Genomic DNA, 12,499 nt, shown 5'->3' on the forward strand with positions numbered 1-12,499 from the left:
GTTTCCTTTGCTTTGCAAAAGCTTTTAAGTTTCATTTAGGTCCCATTTGTTTATTTTTGTTTTTATTTCCATTACTCTAGGAGGTGGCTCAAAAAAGATCTTGCTGTGATTTATATCAAAGAGTGTTCTTCCTATGTTTTCCTCTAAGAGTTTTATAGTGTCCAGTCTTACATTTAGGTCTCTAATCCACTTTGAGCTTATTTTTGTGTATGGTGTTAGGGAGTGTTCTAATTTCACTATTTTACATGTAGCTGTCCTATTTTCCCAGCACCACTTATTGAAGAGACTGTCTTTTCTCTGTTGTATATCCTTGCTTCCTTTGTCATAGATTAGTTGACCGTGGGTGAGTGGGTTTATCTCTGGGCTTTCTATCCTGTTCCATTGATCTATATTTCTGGTTTTGTGCCAGTACCATATTGTCTTGATTACTGTATCTTTGTAGTATAGTCTGGAGTCAGGGAATCCGATTCCTCCAGTTCTGTTTTTTTCCTGCAAGACTGCTTTGGCTATTCGGGGTCTTTTGTGTCTCCATACAAATTTTAAGATTCTTTGTTCTAGTCCTGTAAAAAATGCCACTGGTAATTTGATAGGGATTGCATTGCATCTGTAGATTGCTTTGGGTAGTATGATCATTTTCACAATATTGATTCTTCCAATCCAAGAACATGGTATATCTCTCCATCTGTTTGTATCATCTTTGATTTCTTTCATCAGTGTCTTATAGTTTTCTGAGTACAGGTCTTTTACCTCCTTAGGCAGGTTTATTCCTAGGTATTTTATTCTTTTTGTTGTTGCAGTGGGGAATGGGATTGTTTCCTTAATTTCTCTTTCTGATCTTTCGTTGTTAGTGTATAGGAATGCAGGAGATTTCTGTACATTAATTTTGTATCCTCCTGCAACTTTACCAAATTAATTGATTAGCTCTAGTAGTTTTCTGGTAGCATCTTTAGGATTATCTATGTATAGTATTATGTCACCTGCAAACAGTGACAGTTTTACTTCTTCTTTTCCAATTTGTATTCCTTTTATTATTTTTCTTCTCTGATTGAAGAAAAAGAAATAAAAGGAAATAACATTAACTTCTTCCTGGATTCAAAATCATAAAGACAGAAAGTAGAAGAGAGGTGACTAGGGGCTGGGGGAGGAGAGGGAAGATGGGGACTTATTGTTTAATGGGTACAGTTTCTGTCTGGGATGATGAAAAAGTCCTGGAAATGGGTAGTGGTAAAGGTTGCAGAACACTGTGAATGTAATTAATGCCACTGGATTACACACTTAAAAAAGGGAAAAAATGGTAAATTTTATGCATGTTTTACCACAATAAAAAATTCTTCCTCGGGCTTCCCTGGTGGCGCAGTGGTCGAGAGTCCGCCTGCCGATGCAGGGGACGCGGGTTCGTGCCCCGGTCCGGGAGGATCCCACGTGCTGTGGAGCGGCTGGGCCCATGAGCCATGGCCGCTGAGCCTGCGCGTCTGGAGCCTGTGCTCCACAACAAGAGAGACCACAACAGTGAGAGGCCCGCGTACCGAAAAAAAAAAAAAAAAAAAAAAAAATTCTTCCTAGATTTTAGAGCACAAGTAAAAATATAAAGTGATGGGACAAAAATCCCGCGTGCCGCAACTAAGACCCAGCGCAGCCAAATAAATAAATATTTTTTAAAATATATAAAGTAATGAACTCCTCATTTTGCACAGTGTGGATATATAATAAGACATCAGAGTCATAAAATAAAAGCCCACCTGTGAAAATCAAAAATGTACATACTTGTACCTAGAGTAGTCAAAATCATAGAGACAGAAAGTAGAATGGTGGTTCTAGGAGATGGAGGGTAATTGTTTAATAAGTACCAAGTTTCAGTTTGGGAAGATGAAAAAGTTCTGGAGGTAGATGGTGGTGATGGTTGTAGAACAATGTGAATGTACTTAATGCCATGGAACTGTACACTTTAAAATGGCTAAAGTGGTACATCTTATGTATATTTTACCATATATATATATTTTTTGGTCATGCTACATGACTTGTGGGATCTTAGTTCCCTGACCAGGGACTGAACCCAGGCCCCAGCAGTGAAAGTGTGGAGTCCTAACCACTGGACCGCCAGGTAATTCCCTTTACCATAATTTTTTTTTTTTAATTTAAGTGGGCTTTTTTGGTTCTAGTCTAGCCCCTAAAACCAACATGACAAGGTCTCTGGTGACCCCAGTTGTGGAGAAACAAGTCCAGCGTGTAATGTGCTGGCAGAAAGAGGACAGGTAACACTCAACTTTAAAGGGAAAACACAAAAACCCCTGGCAAATCTGTACAGGATTTTAGGGAAAAGGAATCTGAAAATAGTACAGTGTGTTCGATTTGCTTTTTTCTAAAGCATAAGTTCCCACGATTTCGGCCAGAACTGCTAGAAATACAGAAGCACACGAGAGTAAGTAACATTGCCCTCCAAAGGCAAACGTGCTTTTCCGATACGGTTTGCCTGCGCTTGAGACTGAAGGGGCCTGGCTGCTTTAGCTCCAGGGAATGTGCAGAATCCGTACTGGCCACCAGGGGGCAGGAGTCCCCGTGTCGTACAGACCAGGTAGGCACAGGCTCGGGGAGTTACTGCCCCCTGTCAAAGGCATCATTTTGTACCCGCAGGCGTGTGGGAGGCTACCTGCAAGCTTTCCAGCTACTGCAGATGGGGAAAGCACCTGACAGAGGTTAGGGTGGCGTCCTTCTCAACCACAGGAGGGGTAACCAAATCTCTCAACTCCTGGGACAGGCCTACTGCTCTCCTTGCTGCCACTGATGTCAACACCTACATCCCTCCCTCCTGCGAACAGGCCAGTGGTATAACTTCTGTTTTCTGAGCATATGCGGGGCCACCACTAACTTTTGTGCCGATTCGAACAAGAAGACTCTTCCTTCCGGGCACACAAGCTGGCAGGCACAGGGCTTGGCGAGCTGACTGATGCTGCTGGCTTAGAGGAAGCGCCCCTCCTTCCGGGCAGCCTCCCCGCGGTGGCCCTGGGATGGTCCTAAGTACCAGGCACTGTGCCGAGGGGCACTTCGGCGCAGGGCAGGCACGGTTAGCGCGCACACTTCTCTGCTGTGGCCACTGAGGGTGTGAGTAACTCAGGCTCACAGGGCCAGCAGGCGGTAGAGCTCCCGCCAGAGGGGAGGGCCATGGCCTCGGCGGCCCTAAAGTCCCTCCTACGTCCCCTGCACTCACGGAGTCCCAGCCGCTGCACAGCCTCGCCGAAGAACTCGCTGCTTCCACACCCCCCGCCTCCCCGTCTACTCCCACACAGCAGCAAGAGGGATTTTCTCAGCTCCTTATTTTTGTTTTCTTTTCCTTTCTTCTTTTTCGAGGAAGCAGCTGCTCCCCCCCACCCCTTAACTTACTGGGTTTCACGTGGTACCAAAGCCCCCGTCCGGACACCCCTCAGGGCCCCGCTGTCGCGAGTCTGGGCCTCCCGGGCGGGGGCAGGTGGCGCGCAGCCCTCCAGCGCCCAGGGGTGCAGTGGGCATGTCTGGCTGCCCATAAATACCTTTCCATAAATACGGTCCAGCTGTTGCCAGGTAAACAGGCTGAGCTGCAGCAGTCCCCGGGCCTAGTACCGGAGGAACCTGCTCCGAGGGCAGGGGCCCCGCGCCCGCACCTGCGCCCACACCTGCCCGCAGCCCCGCCCCAGGGCGCGGCTTCCTCCTGGCTGTGGCCCCCACGCCCGCGCCGCAGTAGCTCTTCTCGTTATAGTAACTACCGTACATAATGCATACGTTCAGCTCAAATAATATGCATAAAAAGAATCCCCGATATCCATTGCGCGGACGTCCTCAACGTCCTCCTCCCTGCTCCCAAAGAGGTGACCACGGTCCCGACTCTTGCGCTAATCCTTCTCACACGTGCATGACATCTAAAGAGGTTGCTGTTTAGTCTCGTCTGTTCTTGAATTCTATGTAAGTGGAATAATACTGTATGCATTCTGCTGAGACTAGTCTTTTGTGATCCATCCCTGTTGACATGTGTAGTTGGAGTTGATATTTCTCCAGCGTTGCTTTAGTATTCATCACATGAACATCCCACAACGTCCATTTCACTGTTGATAGAGAAACATGTTTAGCTTTGGCTATTGTGAACGTTCTTGTTCATATCCCCGGGGGCAGGTGTGCAAGGGATTCTCTGGGATAGAGTGTTTAAAAATCTTTTAAGACAACTTGATTATGAGTACATGCCAAAGTTTTATTATAGTCTCGCTGTAAGAACAAAGGTCTCTGATGGACCAAGCCAAAGATTTCTCTCTTGGTAGAAACACATAAAGGGGGAAAAAAATGACTAGGCAATTTATTTGTTTAGTTTTTCGCCTTGTGGGATCTTAGTTCCCTGAGCAGGGATTGAACCCAGGCCCTTGGCAGTGAAAGGTCAGAGTCCTAACCACTGGATCGCCAGGGAATTCCCTTTTTTTTTTTTCCCGGGGTTTTTTTGTTTGTTTTTCTGTTTTGTTACTTTTTTGGTCTGTTTTGACTAGGCAATTTAAAGGAAAAAATTCCTCTACTCTCCATACTTCATTACTTCTGACACCAGATGTCTGGGGGGGGGGGGTCTTTTACCAAGTAATTCTCCAACACCAGCTGGGTGTCCTATAATTTAACTCACACTGATACCATCTGCCTGCAGCCCACAGGTTAAGGGCTCAGTCCCACAGGACGGTCCCCTTCCCTCCCCACTTCAGACACCAATTCCAAGTCCAGGTTGTCACCTGTGCTTCTGACCCACTGGCTATAAAGTCGAGGTTCCCATGGCCTCCTTCCTCCCGGGGTGTGATTAACTTGTTCAGTCGGCTCTCTCGGGAAAACTGTTTACTCACTAGATCGCTGGCTGATGAGAAAGGGTGCATCTCAGGCGCAGCGAGGTGGAACGGATGCACAGGGCAAGGGTGTGCGGGAGGGGTGCAGACCTCCATTCCCCTCTGGGACGGCTCTTCCCACGCATGATCAACAGAATCTGTGGTCGCTGATGATTAATTCAACCTCCAGCCCCTCTCCCCTCCCCCAAGGTGGGGGAGCAGGGCTGTAACTTCCAACCTTTCCCGTGGTGGCAATCAGCCCCCAAATTTAAGGCCTTTCCAAAAGTCGCCCCATTGGGCTTCCCTGGTGGCGCAGTGGTTGAGAGTCTGCCCGCCGATGCAGGGGACGCGGGTTTGTGCCCCGGTCCGGGAGGATCCCACGTGCCGCGGAGCTGCTGGGCCCGTGAGCCGCGGCCGCTGAGCCTGCGCGTCCGGAGCCTGTGCTCCGCAACGGGAGAGGCCACAGCAGTGAGAGGCCCGCGTACCGCAAAAAAAAAAAAAAAAAAAAAAAATTTACTGCTTAAGTCAGTTTACTTCAACTTCTTGAGATACCTCCATGCTCATCAAGGGTTTACCTGAGCTCTCAGGGACTGCTTTGCCAGATGTTTATCTAATTTAACTACTTTTTTATAGCTTTATTGAAGTGTATATGATGTACAAGAAGTTGTACCTAACTGAAGTATGCAAAAGTATGCTTGTACCCATGAAGTCATCATCAAAATCAAGATGATAAACATTTTCCTCACCTGCCCCCAGAGCTTCTCTGGCCTTTTCTAATCCATCCCACCTCACCCCCTCTCCCTGCCCCATCTCAGAGTGACCACTGATCTGCTTTCTCACTCTGTAGATTAGTTTGCGTTTTCTACAGTTTTATATGGGCTGGAACCCCACAGTTTGTAGCCTTTTTGGTCCGGCCTCTTTCATTCAGCACACTCAACCACGTTGCTGTACGTATCAATAGTTCATTTCTTTTTATTGCTGAGCAGTGCTCCATTCTATGGATGTATGACACTTTATCACAAGGGCTTACAATGCATGTAATTGACTGTGTGTCTCTCTCTCCACACTGGCTGGAGAAAATAACTACCAAAGTACTAAATCTATGGCCCACCTCTAGCAAAAGGATAGACTTCAAAGCCAGCACTTTCTAATCTCTTCCTAAGTTCATTTTCTCTTTTTTCCTCTCCTTTTGTTATAAGCGCCCCATCCATTTATCTTTCTTTCATTTCATTTTGTTACACTATGAACATTTAAGTCAGTCATCTTGGTCCTTTCCGGAAACAAGGACCAAGTATAAGTAAGCAATGCTGCGTTTTTATGCGATTTTATTGGTTCTTTCCTGCCGCTTTCTTTGGGGGATGCTGGATTTTGTTGACTTGGTCTACTGACAGGTGCTCATCATCTCCTGCTTGGCCATCAGCCACCACCTCTGGAGTGCTGCTCTCCAATCCCCTCCCCCTCCTATCCACCTGCTACGATGTCACCCCGTTATCATTCTACAGTAGGAATCTGATCATGTCATTCCCATGCAGAACACCTGCAGGAAGAATCTAAAGTCCTCAGCATGGCAAGGCAGGTCCTTCATTAGTCATTCATTCTTTCAACAAATATTTACTGAGTGCTGATTATGTACCAGGCTCTATGCTAGCTGGCTAAGTGTGGAGGTATGGTGATAAACCGGAGGGACATCGTCTGTACCTCACTCACGGACTTTACACTCCAGTGGAGGAAGCGAATAAAGAGATAACCACACATGCAATATAATTATGGATTGGGGAAACATGAAATCGTTTTGAAGGAAATAACCAAGATGATGCAATTGAGTCCCGGCAGGAGGAATGGATGTCAGAGAAGGCCTTCATGAAGAGGTGACATTTACATTGCCTAAAAGGAAAGACAGAAGTGGCCATGGAAGAGTTGTGGGCAAAGGAAGCACCGGGTGCAAAGGTCCAGAAGTGGGAAACAGCTGGGACAGCCAGGACAACTGGGGGCAGTGACGTTGCTGGGGGGTTGACCTCTCCCCGTAGAAACCAACCTTGCAAGGCAGGTTCCTTCAACCCACAAAGAGCCTCTGAGCTAGGTATTATTACTATCCCCACCATATGGATGAAGAAACTGAGGCCCAGAGACGTTAAGTAATTCACTCACAGTCACACAATGAGCAAATGGTAGAGTCAGGATCTCAACTCAGTCCAGTCCGTACTTTAACCACTAAGCCCTTTTTGCCTTTCAAGATTGATAATGGTAGCTAGCATTTATCAAGCACCCCCTACATGCTGAGCTTTCCTCTCAGCCCTTTATATGAATTAACTCACTGAATATCCTCCAACAGCTCTTTAAGGTAACTATCTACTCTCAGCATCACAACGACCCCTTATTGGTGCTGAGACCATGACCCCCTTGGGTGGGGCGCATGTCCTACCCTAGTCAGCAACCCCAAGGCCTCCCATGCCCAGAAGCTGCTGGACCCATGTCTGCTGAATGAGTGAATAAACCAATACACCTAGTCTTTCTCTTGGCTCACATTCAAACTTCAAGAGCCCACGGTGCCCAGACACAGTTGCCTGGAGGAGATTATGAGAATAGATTAGAGATCTGCTGCTGTAAATACACAGCAATGAGAACTGATTGATATGAAGGCTGACTTAATATGTATGTTTGCTGCATTTTGAATGTGAGATAAGGAAATTCTTTTATGAATCAGAGACTGTATTAAGTATCAGAAGATGTACTAGCCAACCCTATGACAGCAAAATAGGGGCAAAGGGCTGCTTTCAGACAGATCCCATAATACATCTCATCTATGTTTAAATGTGACACAGCCAACAAAACACATCAGCTTAAAAAACCATCTGTGTCTTTTGTCCAGCTATTCTGTTCTTTCACTTGACAGCAAATATTAAACACAATAAATAAAAGTTTAAAATGTCACTTAAATCCTAGAATCAATTCTGGACCCTGAAAAACAAATTGGGAAACAGTCTATGGTAATCAGAAAAAGAAATGAAGAATAACTCCTTGAAGTCTAAGGGAATGGTGTTAAGATTAATTTATTTATCCAAGGATATAATAGCAACTATTGCCTAGTCATTTCTGGATACCTAATACAATTTTCTAACAGATTGAGAAATTGATACACTAGGCCTCAGTTTCTTGGTTCATTGACTAAGTTTGAGAATTCCCTAGAAAGGTATTGGCAAAAAATGAAAATACCAGTCTTTCCAAGGGCAGCTCTCTTTTTTCCTTGGCAAAGGAAACCAAGCAAAAAGGCAAAGAGAAAGGTGTGGAAATGACATTTTCTCAGCACCAAGTGCCAAGCGATTTGCCTAGATTTAAGACTCACCACAATCTGACAAGCTAGGAAGACACCTAGTCCACAATTTTTCTTTACAGATAGGGAAGTTAAAGGTTAAAAGTGGTGAGGGCCTTCCCTGGTGGTCCAGTGGTTAAGACTCTGCGATCCCAATGCAGGGGGCCCGGGTTCAATCCCTGGTCAGGGAACTAGACCCCACATGCATTCCGCAGCTAAGATCCTGAGGGCCTCAACTAAGACCCGGCACAGCCCAATAAATAAATAAATATATATTTTTTAAAGTGGCGAGTAAAATACACATAGTCATAGGACTGGTATGAAATCAAGCTGGGAATCTGACACAGTCGTGTTTGATTCCAAATCTCATGCTCTTGTTGCTGCAGCACACTGCCTTAGGTTCCTAAAAGGATTTATTGACAAATCTAACATAATTACCAAATTTTTTAATTAAAAATAAATCACCAGTTATTTGTAGTGAGGTGGATGGACCTAGAGTCTGTCATACAGAGTGAAGTAAGTCAGAAAGAGAAAAACAAATGCCGTATGCTAACACATATATATATGTGGAATCTAAAAAAAAAAAGAAAATGGTTCTGAAAAACCTAGGGGCAGGACAGGAATAAAGATGCAGACGTAGGGAAAGGACTTGAGGACACAGGGAGGGGGAAGGGTAAGCTGGGACGAAGTGAGAGAGTAGCACTGACATATATACACTAGCAAACGTAAAATAGATAGCTAGTGGGAAGCAGCCGCATAGCACAGGGAGATCAGCTCCGTGCTTTGTGACCACCTAGAGGGGTGGGATAGGGAGGGTGGGATAGGGAGGGAGATGCAAGAGGGAGGGGATATGGGGATATACGTATACATACAGCTGATTTGCTTTGTTATACAGCAGAAACTAACACGACATTGTAAAGCAATTATACTCCAATAAAGATGTTAAATAAATAAATAAGTAAATCACCAGGGGCTTCTCTCGTGGTGCAGTGGTTAAGAATCTGCCTGCCAATGCAGGGGACACAGGTTCAAGCCCTGTTCCGGGAAGATCTCACATGTCGTGGAGCAACTAAGCCCGTGTGCCACAACTACCGAGCCTACGTGCCACAACTACTGAAGTCCTCGCACCTAGAGCCAGTGCTCTGCAACAAGAGAAGCCACTGCATTGAGAAGCCCACACACCTCAATGAAGAGTAGCCCCCGCTCGCCACAACTAGAGAAAGCCCGCACGCAGCAACGAAGACCCAACACAGCCAAAAATTTTAAAAATAAATAAAATAAATTTTTAAAAAATAAAAAATAAAAAAATCACCAAACACTGCAAAGGCAATCTGTTTGTAGGAGCTAACCCAACACTCCTTTACATCCTCACACCCTCCATCAGCAGCTACAGGTCACCTTTCACTGCCTCCTACAGGCCTTCCCGAGAGGCTCCTTCGAGCCTCACACCCACGGACCTCTTGTGGCCGAATCTACCAGATGTCAGACCTGCCTCAGCGGTGTCGCCCTCCCTATGGTCAAAACCCATCTGAAAACAAATAGGTTCATATTTATAAAGTAAACTGAAGGGGACTTTGTAAATCTTGTTTTCTAAAAAAAAGTCTTCCCATCAGGTTGGCAAAATTTTAAGAGTCTGCCAATCCTAAGTGCTGCTGAAGATAGAGAACTGTGGGAACTGTCCTACACTGCCGGAGCGAGTGTCAGTTAGTACAGTCACTTGGAGAGTACTTTGGCAAAGTTTAGTAGAATTTAAGATACATCCCACAATCCTATTCCTAGGTATATCTCCTAGAGTCATTTTCATACATCCATACAAGAAGATACATGAATGCTTTCATTGTTGGTGGGAATGTAAAATGATGCAGCTGCTATGGAAAATAGTTTGGTAGTTTCTCAAACAATTAAAAACAGAATTACCATGTGATCCAGCAATTGCACTTCTGGGTAGATACCCAAAAGATGTGAAAGCAGGGCCCCTCAAACAGATATTTGTACACCGTGTTCATAGCAGCATTATTCACAACAGCCGAAAGATAGAAACAACCCAAGAGTCCATCAACAGATGAATGGATAAACAAAATGTGGTACAGGGACTTCTCTGGTGGGCCAGTGGGTAAGACTCCATGTTCGCAGGAGGCCCAGGTTCGATCCCTGTCGGGGAACTAGATCTCACATGCATGCCACAGCTAAGAGTTTGCACGTCACAACTAAAAAAGAAAAAAAAAAAAAGATCCCACACGCCACAATGCCTGGCACAGCCTAGATAAATAAATATATATATATGTATATTTTTTTAATGTGGTACATACATAGAGCAGAATATTATTCAACTTTTAAAAGGAAGGAAATTCTGACATATGCTACAGCATGATGATCCTCGGGGACATTATGCTAAGTGCAATAATCCCGACACAAAAGAACAAATACTGTATGATTCCAGTTATATGCGGTACCTAGAGTAGGCAAAGTCATAGGAACAGAGGGTAGAGTGGTGGTTGCCAGGGACGGGGGCAGGAGGGAATGGGGAGTTATTGTTTACTAGGTACAGTTTCAGTTTCGCAAGATGAAAAGAGTTCCGGAGATGGATGGTGGTGATGGCTGTTCGATAATGTGAATGACTTAATGAACTGTGTACATAAAATGGTTAAGATGGAAATTTTATGTGTCTTTTACCACAATTCTTAAAAATAAAATAAATGTAAAAGAAAATTTTAAGATGCTTTTAGCAGCTTTGTTTGTAACTGTGAAAACTAGGAATACCCTAATGTTAGACTGTGATCTGGTCACATAGCAGCTGAAGCCGTTGAACTAGATTTAACAACACAGCTAAATCACGAAAACAATATTACAAAAGGGAAGTTGTAGAATGACATGTAGAGTATGACATCATTTACATACATAAAGTCTAAAAACAGGCGTCGTAGTTCATTCAGGCTGCTCTAACAGAATATCACAGACTGGGTGGCTTATAAACAACAGAAACGTGTCTGTCACAGTTCTGGAGGCTGCGAAGTCCAACATTAAGGTGCGGGCAGATTCAATGTCTGGTGAAGGCCCACTTCCTGTGTCCTCACATGGGGCAAAGGGGCTCTCTGGGATCTTTTATAAGGGCACTAACCCCATTTTTGAGGGCTCTGCTCTCATGGCCTAATCACCCCCAAAGGCCCCACTTCCAAATCCCATCACATTGGGGTTTAGGTTTCAACATATGAATTCTGGGGGGGGGTCACAGTCAATCTATACCAACATGTAATATTTATGGAAACGTAAATTTATATTATTAGTCTTAAAAGGTTCCTGGGGTTGATAAACATCGAATTCAGCATTGTGTTACCTTCAGGAAGAGAAAGAAAGAATTGTTATTGGAAAAGGAATAGTTTAAAAAACAAACAAACAACTAACATAGATCCATACAAGTCCAGCCAACTGAGTTTTGACAAAGGTGCAAAAGTAATTCAATGGAGGAAAGATAGTGTTTCCCTGGAGAAACTGGAGGAACTGGACATCCAAAAGTGAAAAACTGAACCTCAACTTAAACCTCAAAATGAATCATAGATTTACATGTAGAAAAAACACAGGAGAACGGGACTTCCCGGCGGCCCAGTGGTTAGGACCCCACCCATAGGATCCCGGATGTCATGCCTCTCGGCCAAAACAACAACAGTAACAACAACAAACAAATCTATGCTAAACCCATAAGGAAAATAATTTTTAAAAAACAAAACACAGAAGAAAATCTTTGGGATCTAGGGCTGGGTGAAGAGCTCTTAGACATGACACCAAAAGCACAATCCATTAAAGAAAGAAAAGAAAAGAAATTGGACTTCATCAAGGTTTTTAAAGTTTGCTCTGTGAAAGATGCTGTTAAGAGGAAAAAACAGAGAACTAGGGATCTGCAGGCCTTAGAAGGTTTACAGAGCAGATGCAAACAAGGCAGAAAGACAGCTAGACAGGCAAAAGAGGTTGGGCTCTGAGAGTTGAATACTGGGGTTTAAGAAAGCACAGTTCAGTCAGTTTCCAGTGATGTGAAGGTTCATTGCTTAGGTAAAATGGAGGTGATTGTGGAAGAGATCAGGTAAGCGTGATATAAGCTAGGATGTTGAGACGTCATCAAAATAACAAACTTATATTTCAGAAGACACCATCAAGAAAGTGAAAAGACAGGACTTCCATAGCGGTCCAATGGTTAAGAGTCCATGCTTCCAATGCAAGGGGCGCGGGTTCAATCCCTGGTTGGGGAACTAAGATTCCATATGCTGTGTGGTGTGGCAAAAAAAAAAAAAAAAGTTAAAAGACAACTTATAGAATGGAGGAAAATATCTGTATTTTCTTCTAAGAATTTGTATCTAGAACACATAAAGAACTCTCA

The sequence above is a fragment of the Kogia breviceps genome, chromosome 19 (genome assembly GCF_026419965.1).
Source record: "Kogia breviceps isolate mKogBre1 chromosome 19, mKogBre1 haplotype 1, whole genome shotgun sequence".
NCBI classification, from domain to species: Eukaryota; Metazoa; Chordata; class Mammalia; order Artiodactyla; family Physeteridae; genus Kogia; species Kogia breviceps.